Raw genomic sequence first — 8571 nt, forward strand, 5'->3', positions numbered from 1 at the left:
TATCTGTTCAGACACCAGTACATTCCTGCAGGCACTGGTGTGCATAACAGTTCAGACACCAGTACATTCCTGCAGGCACTGGTGTGCATAACAGTTCAGACACCAGTACATTCCTGCAGGCAATGGTGTGCATAACACATTATAAACCCTGTCTCACAAATATTCCTAAGAGTCAATACCTTAGGATTAAAAGAAATTGTTCTGCTAATGATGACTTTGTCCTTCAAAGCGAGGAATTAACACAATCTTTATTTGATCAGGGCTATCCAAGTCACTTACTTGCCAGTTCTTTTATAGAGGTATCCAAGAAAGAATGACAGAGCCTTCTGTCTTTAGAAAAATCAGAAAATAACTCATGTACTTTGATTGAACAGAATGAACCCGTCTTTATATCCCGGTATAATAATTCCTCAAATAAAATCAAAAATATTCTTACAAAATTTTTTCCTATCCTTAAAATGGACAGGGTGTTAGCAGGAAGCTTGGAGGACAAACCTAAATTGGTCTTCAAGAAAGCTAATAATCTAAAAACTTATCTCTCACCAAGTAATTTTGAACATATAACTGAGAATAAGCTAGGTACATGTAAGATAAGAAAATTGTGTCTATTAAAGGGAAGTTGATCTAAATGCTTCAAAACTAAATGCATTACATGTAGATTCATGAAACATGGACGTTACGAATTTACTGCCCACAAAGATATAACAACCATGAACTTTAAGATCATCGGTTCTATAACTTGTCAGACCACCTTTGTTGTATATCTGATAACTTGTATATGTGGTGTTCAGTATGTAGGTAGAACCATTCGATCTTTGAACACAAGATTTTTGGAACATAGATGACTTATCCTCAAAAAGATAATATCTCATAGTGTCCCTAGACATGTTGTTCAGAGTCATGGTGGAGATATTAATGTTCTAGCTGTTCAAGGGATTGAACATATTGAAAAAACTTTTAGGGGAGGAGATAGATACAATCGGTTATGCAAAAGGGAGGCATACTGGATCTGTTCATTAAATACTCTGTACTCAATGGGATTAAACAAAAATATTGAAATGAATAACATCTAAAAAAAAATTGACAGATACCAGTATGCATCCTCCTTTTGTTTGCTCTGCTTGTTCTTTTTCTTGCTTGCCTTGTAATCCGTACCCTTTGAGAACGCCTGAGATCTTATCTATTTTCATTAAAAATGTTTCTTTACTAATAATGTCCCTGTGTTAATAACTAATATATACTGTCTAAAGAAGTCCCTATGACTGCGTGTTAAATGGTTCTCCTGTCTCCTAATGAATATAGATGTGGAAACGTGCTAGTCCTGTTATATAATACACTGTTATGGTTGATTTACTGCACTATAAATAGAAAAGAACGTGGCCCTGGTTACTTTGCCTAACAAGTTCTGTTAGAATATGTCAGTTTGAGATTTCTCTTGTGTGTAATAGTGTAACATAATTACAAGGTCTCTCAAATATGAACCTTCCTTCTCTATATGGTGTGGAGCTGATGCAGAATAACGACACAGGTAACCTGTTTATGGACTCCTGGGTATGCTGTCCTGATATTGTTTTATCTTCTGTGCATTCTCCACCAGATCTATATCATTAATATGTAAATTAATGTTCCACATTTAGACTGTAGTGCTTAGTATTTCAGTATAGATCTACTGGGCTGTTCTGTTATGATATCTGAAGTCTGAGTTAAAAAGTAACTGATTAAATATCAGTCCAAACCCAGATAGCTACGTATTTATGTCTGTTTTGTAAAAACAAGGTATTAATCTAGTATTTTTATCAATATAATCAGCTCTGTTCTAATTAAAGTTTTTTACAAAGTAGCCAAAGTATCTCGGTAGTTTAATACCTACATAGACTTAGCCATATAACAAATGTAAAAAAATGTTTTCTAAAAAAGCTGGTGAGTGGGAGGCTCGATCTCGCGACCCTATGCATTGGAGTCCATAACTTAACCATGTGAGCCATAAGAGCTCAAATATATTTGTTGCTCAAATATATCTGAAGCACCATGACTTTGTGCACACTGATAATGTACAAAACTGCAACAATTAATTTTCACCAGATAATCCGAAATCAATTGGAAATCTTTTGCGCTACACATGATTGGTCTTATTGGTATTTGTCCATAATATGTTTTTAATCAGAGATCTTTTTAAGGAAATGTGATAATAACTGCTAATTAATTAATTCAATTGTTTCCAACTTACAAAGCGCTCCTTATCATTGGTCTTGAGTATCAATGTATATATATAAGTTTACTGATAACCCAGCCATTGATAATATCATCAGGGCGGTATGCCAGGTTCTACATTTTACTGAGACTGAGAAACCTCTTTTAAATGAAGACATTTTATTTGCTGAAAACCAAAGGATAACTGGTGTTTTCCTTATTCAAAATCTCTTAATAAGCAGTTAATGGAAGCATGGAAAAATCCAGATAAACGGTTTTCTATGCCTAGGCGGTTTCTGACTAACTACCCATTCCCAGAGTCTGACAACTAAATGGGAAAATCCACCAACAGTGGATTCCTCAGTTTTAAAACTTTCAAAGAAGTTAACCATTCCAGTCCCCGCTGCAATAACGCTTAAAGACCCGTCAAAGCATAAGCTAGAAGCTATGCTAAAGTCAATGTATATAGTAAAGGTGTTGCTTAGACCTGCTTTAGTTGGAGTTTGGGTTAACAAGGCTGTAGCTGCATGGACAACACAGCTCAAGTTGTGCCTACAATAGGATCTTACCTTAGACCAGCATATACCTCTTGCTGATCAAATCTGTGAATCTGCTGAGTATTTAGGTATGTCTTTTATGGACGTCAGCTAGATTAGTTCTTGGCTTTCAACTTCACTAGTTGCGGCCCGACGGGCGCTTTGGCTACATTCTTGGCAAGCGAAGGCAGAGTAAAAACAAGGAATAGAAGCACTGCCTTACACTGGCATTATGTTATTCGGTCCTGAATTGAACAAAAGGATTTCTCAGGCTACTGTAAGAGTCTGTTTTCCTGCCATTGCCTGTACCAGTTCCTAAACGGAAATACGCTGGACCAGCATTCAAATCTTTTAGACCTCAGTCTTTTTGAGGCCGTGCAAGAGGAACAACCATACAGCATAGACATGGTAGAGGACGTGGTTTTCAACAAACCCCTAACCGTCATCAGGACACAAAGGCAGCTGACAAACCGGTGGCATGAAAGGCTTCCTGCCCATCTCAGATCAGTTGTGGGAGCACACCTTCAGATGTTTCACTTGGCATGGATTCAGACATCCACAGATGGGTGGATCCACAATTAAGTGTTCAAAGGTTACAAAATAGAGTTCGATTGTCTACCACCAATGCGGTTTCCCTGTGTCAGGAGACAAAAAGGCGGTTCTGCAGACTGCGATTCAGTCTCTTGTAGATTCAGCAGTTTTGATTCAGGTTCCAGTTCATCAAGAAGGTCAAGGTTATTATTCCAATCTTTTTGTAGTACCAAAGCTGGACAGCTTGGTCAGACCGATATTGAAGAAAAAGGAGAGCAAAGAATGTCTCTTTGTTGGCGCACATTGAATAATTTTAAAATGTAACTTTTAATAAGTTCATTAAGATTGTTCCAAAAAAGACGAAATTTTGACAATACAATACAACAAATACTAACTGTGAGTGAAATAACAAAATTAAGTGAATTTCTTAAAACCAAAGGCTCGCTACCTGTGTCATGTATTGTATTAATTCTACTTGATTAGTATAGTAAGAAACACTTACGGATCTAAATGTTCTGTTATAATTGATCTGTGGGATTATGATCAATCCACAGGTTCAGTATCTGCGCAAATGTCCAATGTGTTCCTGAAGGATTACTGTATTACGGTTATTATGGTATAATAGCTATTATACCATAATAACCGCAATACAGTCTTTTTTGGAACAATCTTAATGAACTTATTAAAAGTAAAATTTTAAAATGATTCAATGTGCGCCAACAAAGAGACATTCTTTGCTCTCCTTTTTCTTCTGTATGATATTATTGTCTCAGGGTGCACCCCCAAATATCCAGTAAACACTGATTGTCTTATTGAAGGATATTGATTGGGGCCGTTTTCTGCAAGTTAACATTGTCAAAGCTGGTGCAGAGCATATCCCATTCTCCCCATCCCTTTTATGCTTCAGACCGATATTGAACCTGAAGGGGCTCAATCAGTACATGACCTAGATGGAATCCCTGCGGTCAGTGATTTCAGGTTTAGAACCACAGGAATTAATGATTACGCTGGATCTCAAGGATGCGTACTTACACATTCTAATTTGGCCACCGCATCAGGTGTACTTAAGGTTTGCAGTACAACAAAACTATTAGCAATTTCAGGCACTACCGTTTGGCCTCTCATCAGTGCATCGGGTATTCACAAAGGTGATGTCTGTGATGATAGCTCATCTCAGATCCCTGGGAGTGATAATAGTGCCGTACTTAGAAGACCTTCTCATCAAGGCTCTGTCTCAACACATACGCCTTCAAAATGCCTTACTAACGTACAAAGGCCCTCATTCCGAGTTGTTCACTCGCTAGCTGCTTTTTGCAGCATTGCACACGCTAAGCCGTCGCCCTCTGGGAGTGAATCTTAGCTTTGCAGAATTGCGAACGAAAGATTAGCAGAATTGCGAATAGAAGTTTCTTAGCAGTTTCAGAGTAGCTCCAGACTTACTCCTACACTGCGATCAGTTGAGTCCTTTTCGTTTCTGGTTTGACGTCACAAACTCACCCAGCGTTCGCCCAGGCACTCCCCCATTTCTCCAGACACTCCCGCGTTTTTCCCTGACACGCCTGCGTTTTTCCGCACACTCCCAGAAAACGATCAGTTTCCGCCCAGAACACCCACTTCCTGTCAATCACACTACGATCAGCAGAACGATGAAAAAACCTTGTTAGGCCGTGAGTAAAATTACAAACTATTGTGCAAATTTACTTGGAGCAGGCGCACTGCGTTCATTGCGCATGCGCAGTTTGCGACTAATCACTCCGTAGTGAAAAAAAAAAATAACGAGCAAACAACTCGGAATGACCCCTAAGGTACTAGTTCAGCATGACTGGATTGTCAACTTCTAGAAATCACACCTGGTTCCATGTCAAAGAGTTCAATTCCTAGGAATGATTTTGGGGACGGTGGATCAATGAATTTACCTACCAGAATAGAAAGCACAAAGTATTTGTCATCTAGTACAGTTAGTGCTCAAACCACGGACAGTCTCTGTGCACTTGTGCATTCGACTGTTACGAAAGATGGTGGCGTCTTTTGAAGCACTCCAGTTCAGAAGATTTTACTCACGTCCTTTTCAGCTAGATCTTCTAGCATGGTGGTCAGGCTCTCATCTCCAAATTCATCAGATGTTTCGGTTGTCTCCAAGGGCCAGAGTATCACTACTCTGGTGGCTCCAAGTACAGCATCTCACTGTGGGAAAACAGTTCGCAGTCTGGAATTTGATAATTCTAACGATGGACGCAAGTCTCAGAGGTTGGGGAGAAGTGGTCCTACATCGTCAATTTAAGGGTATCTGGTCAGACCGAGAAAGATTACCGTCAACAAATGTCCTGGAACTCAGGGCAATTTACAATGTACTGCGAGAGGCAGTTCGCTTGCTCCAGTCTGAGACTGTTCAGGTTCAGTCAGACAATGTGACGGAAGTCGCATATATCAACAAACAAGGAGGGACTCGAAGTCGAAGTTGCTCGAATCCTGAATTGGGCCGAGCATCACCAAGTGATATTGTCGGCAGTGTTGATTCCAGGAGCGGACAACTGGGAAGAAGATTATCTCAGCCATCAGGATTTTCATCCAGGAGAATGGGCTTTACATCCAGAGGTGTTCCAGATGTTGGCCCAGCGGTGGGGTTACCCACAGGTGGATCTAATGGCATCTTGCCAAAATCATCAAATACCGCAGTATGTGTCCAGAACAAGAGATCCAAAAGCAGTGGCAGTGGATGCTCCCACAATACAACCTCGTGTATCTGTTTCCACCATTTCTGCTGCCTCCTCGGTTGCTAAAGCGGATCAAAAGAGAATCCATGACCGTCATAGTAGTGGTGCCTCATTGGCCTTGGTGAGCATAGTTCTATGATCTCCATGGTCTACTCGCAGATGATCCATGGCCGCTTCTGCTACGTCCAGACATACTACAACAGGGTCCATTCCTTTACCCCGATTTAATGCGTCTGCGTTTCATGGGGTGGCTGTTGAAACGGCTCTCTTAAGATGAGATGGCATTCCAGACTCTGTTATACCAACCACGTTACGTGCTACAAAACCAGTTACAGCAGCTCATTATCACAGGATTAGATGAGCTTATATTGGTTGGTGTGAAGCTCAGAAGTTTCCAACATCTTCTTTCAAGTTATCCAATCTTTTGCTATTTTTACAGGCGGGGTTAGATGGAGGACTACGTTTAGCTACACTAAAAGTGCAGGTCTCTGCCTTGTTAACATTCTTTCAAAGGCATTTGGCTCTTTTACGAACAGTTCACAATTTCCTACAATGTGTCCTTAGAGTTCAACCTCCACCTACAGCTCTATGGGACTTGAATCTAGTTTTGGATTTTTTGCAATCTTCAATTTTTGAACCCTTGGATGTTAAGTTTCTAAAACAGGAAAACAGTGTTTTTCCTAGCCTTAGCTTCGGCAAGGCGTGTTTCAGAATTGGGTGCCTTGTTATGCAAGCCACTGTATCTGGTATTTCATGATGACAGAGCAGAACTTTGGACGAATCCCACTTTTATACCAAAAGTAGTTTCTTCTTTTCACATCAATCAACCAATCGTAGTTCAGAGGATTCAGTAACTCCAGCTAATTTGGATGTGGTACATCGACTCAGCGTTTATGTAGCCCGAACATCAACTGTACATAAAGCGGATACATTGTTTGTTCTCTATGATGCAGTAAAGCTTCCAAACAAGACCTTGGCCAGATGGATTAAGCTGACCATTCGTCAGGTGTACTTTCATGCTAGTCTAACACCGACTACATCTGTTTCAGCACATTCCACATGTTCTGTGGGAACGTCACGGGGCTTCTATGATGAAACTTTGCCATGCAGCTACATGGTCATTAGTGCACACGTTTATGCGCTTTTACAAGTTTGACACGTTTGCGGCATCAGCTTCTAGCTTTGACCACCTAGTGTTACGGTGCCTACCAACTCTCCCGCTCAAGGGGGAAACCTTGGTACGTCCCAAGACTACTCCAATGGATGAAAAAGAAAAGAGGATTTTGGTACTTACCAGATAAATCTTTTTCTTTTAATCCACAGGGGGCACTGGACACCCACCCAGATCAGTTTCACCTGTCTTGTGGTCAGTTCAGTAAATCTTATGGTAACACATTCTCACCGACTTGTTCAAATGTTAAGGTGACTGTTATCTATTGTTGTGTCAAGTTTCTAGTTGTCCGTTATGTTATATGTAATTCTCCATTGTTCATCCTCCCTATCGCTCCTGTTCGGCTCCGTAAAAAAAAACCTCACTGTGGTATCTTGGGAGTATGGAGGGGATGGAGGGTTACTAATTTAAATATTTAAATATATTTAAATGTGCCTATCCCTGCTAATGCCCCATCCATATCCCCAACAGTACTCCAGTGCACCCTGTGGATTCGAAGAAAAGGATTTATCAGGTAAGTACCAAGATCCTCCTTTCAGGTATGTAGGAAAACATATTACTGCATTGCTTTCTATAGGACTTTGACGTATTCAGACACACAGCGAAAGAAACAGCAGTAAATGTTTACAACACTCATATGCATCAGGCACTTATACAACTAATCAGTACCCAAAGGGTAGGTAGAGACTCAGTTCTGTATCACCTGCCTCAGGAGAGCGGGATACAGGGAGACTTGACTTGGGAGGATTGATCATTACGCTTACAAACGCTGAGTGGATCCAGACGCTACTAGTGAACACAGACACACCAGTGACACAGCCGCACCACGCTGAGACTGGGATAGTTTGATTTCTAGCATCTCAGACGGAAGCGGGAACCTCAAAGAAAACTGGTCATGAACTGGGGAAGAGGGCCGAGCAGGAGAGTGTCTTACGCCCCACTGCTGACATCAACCCCTGGGGTCGTGGTCTTTTACTAATCCCTGGAACCTATGATCCCTGAAACCTTGTGCTGGTGCACCTGAGGTGACAGCCGCACAAGCAACTGTTTGGTAGTCTCCCCCAAAACAGTGTGGCTGTGTCCTGCATCTTAACCCGCTAAGTGGAACCGATGCCTTACCTTTTCCCTGTTCTCCGGCCACAGCCTGGTAACGTCAGCTGGACTTGCTAGAACATCCTAGCTGACACCCGCTAAAACAGTACTGTACATGGTGATAAGCATTGTCGCGACCCGGTGGAGGGTTGTTGGAGCGACTCTTTCTAAAGTGCGTATAAGATGATTTATGAAAGATCACTCAAAAAAAGGTAAGACTATAAAAATAAATTAAAAAGAGCTTATGGCTGCAAAAACTCAGCAGCCCTATAGACCGTCGTCTGGCTCCTGTCGCACCAAACAAAAAAACTGAATTGCCTGAGCCAAAAGGCGAGGA

This window comes from Pseudophryne corroboree (genome assembly GCF_028390025.1).
Source record: "Pseudophryne corroboree isolate aPseCor3 chromosome 3 unlocalized genomic scaffold, aPseCor3.hap2 SUPER_3_unloc_43, whole genome shotgun sequence".
Lineage (NCBI taxonomy): Eukaryota > Metazoa > Chordata > Amphibia > Anura > Myobatrachidae > Pseudophryne > Pseudophryne corroboree.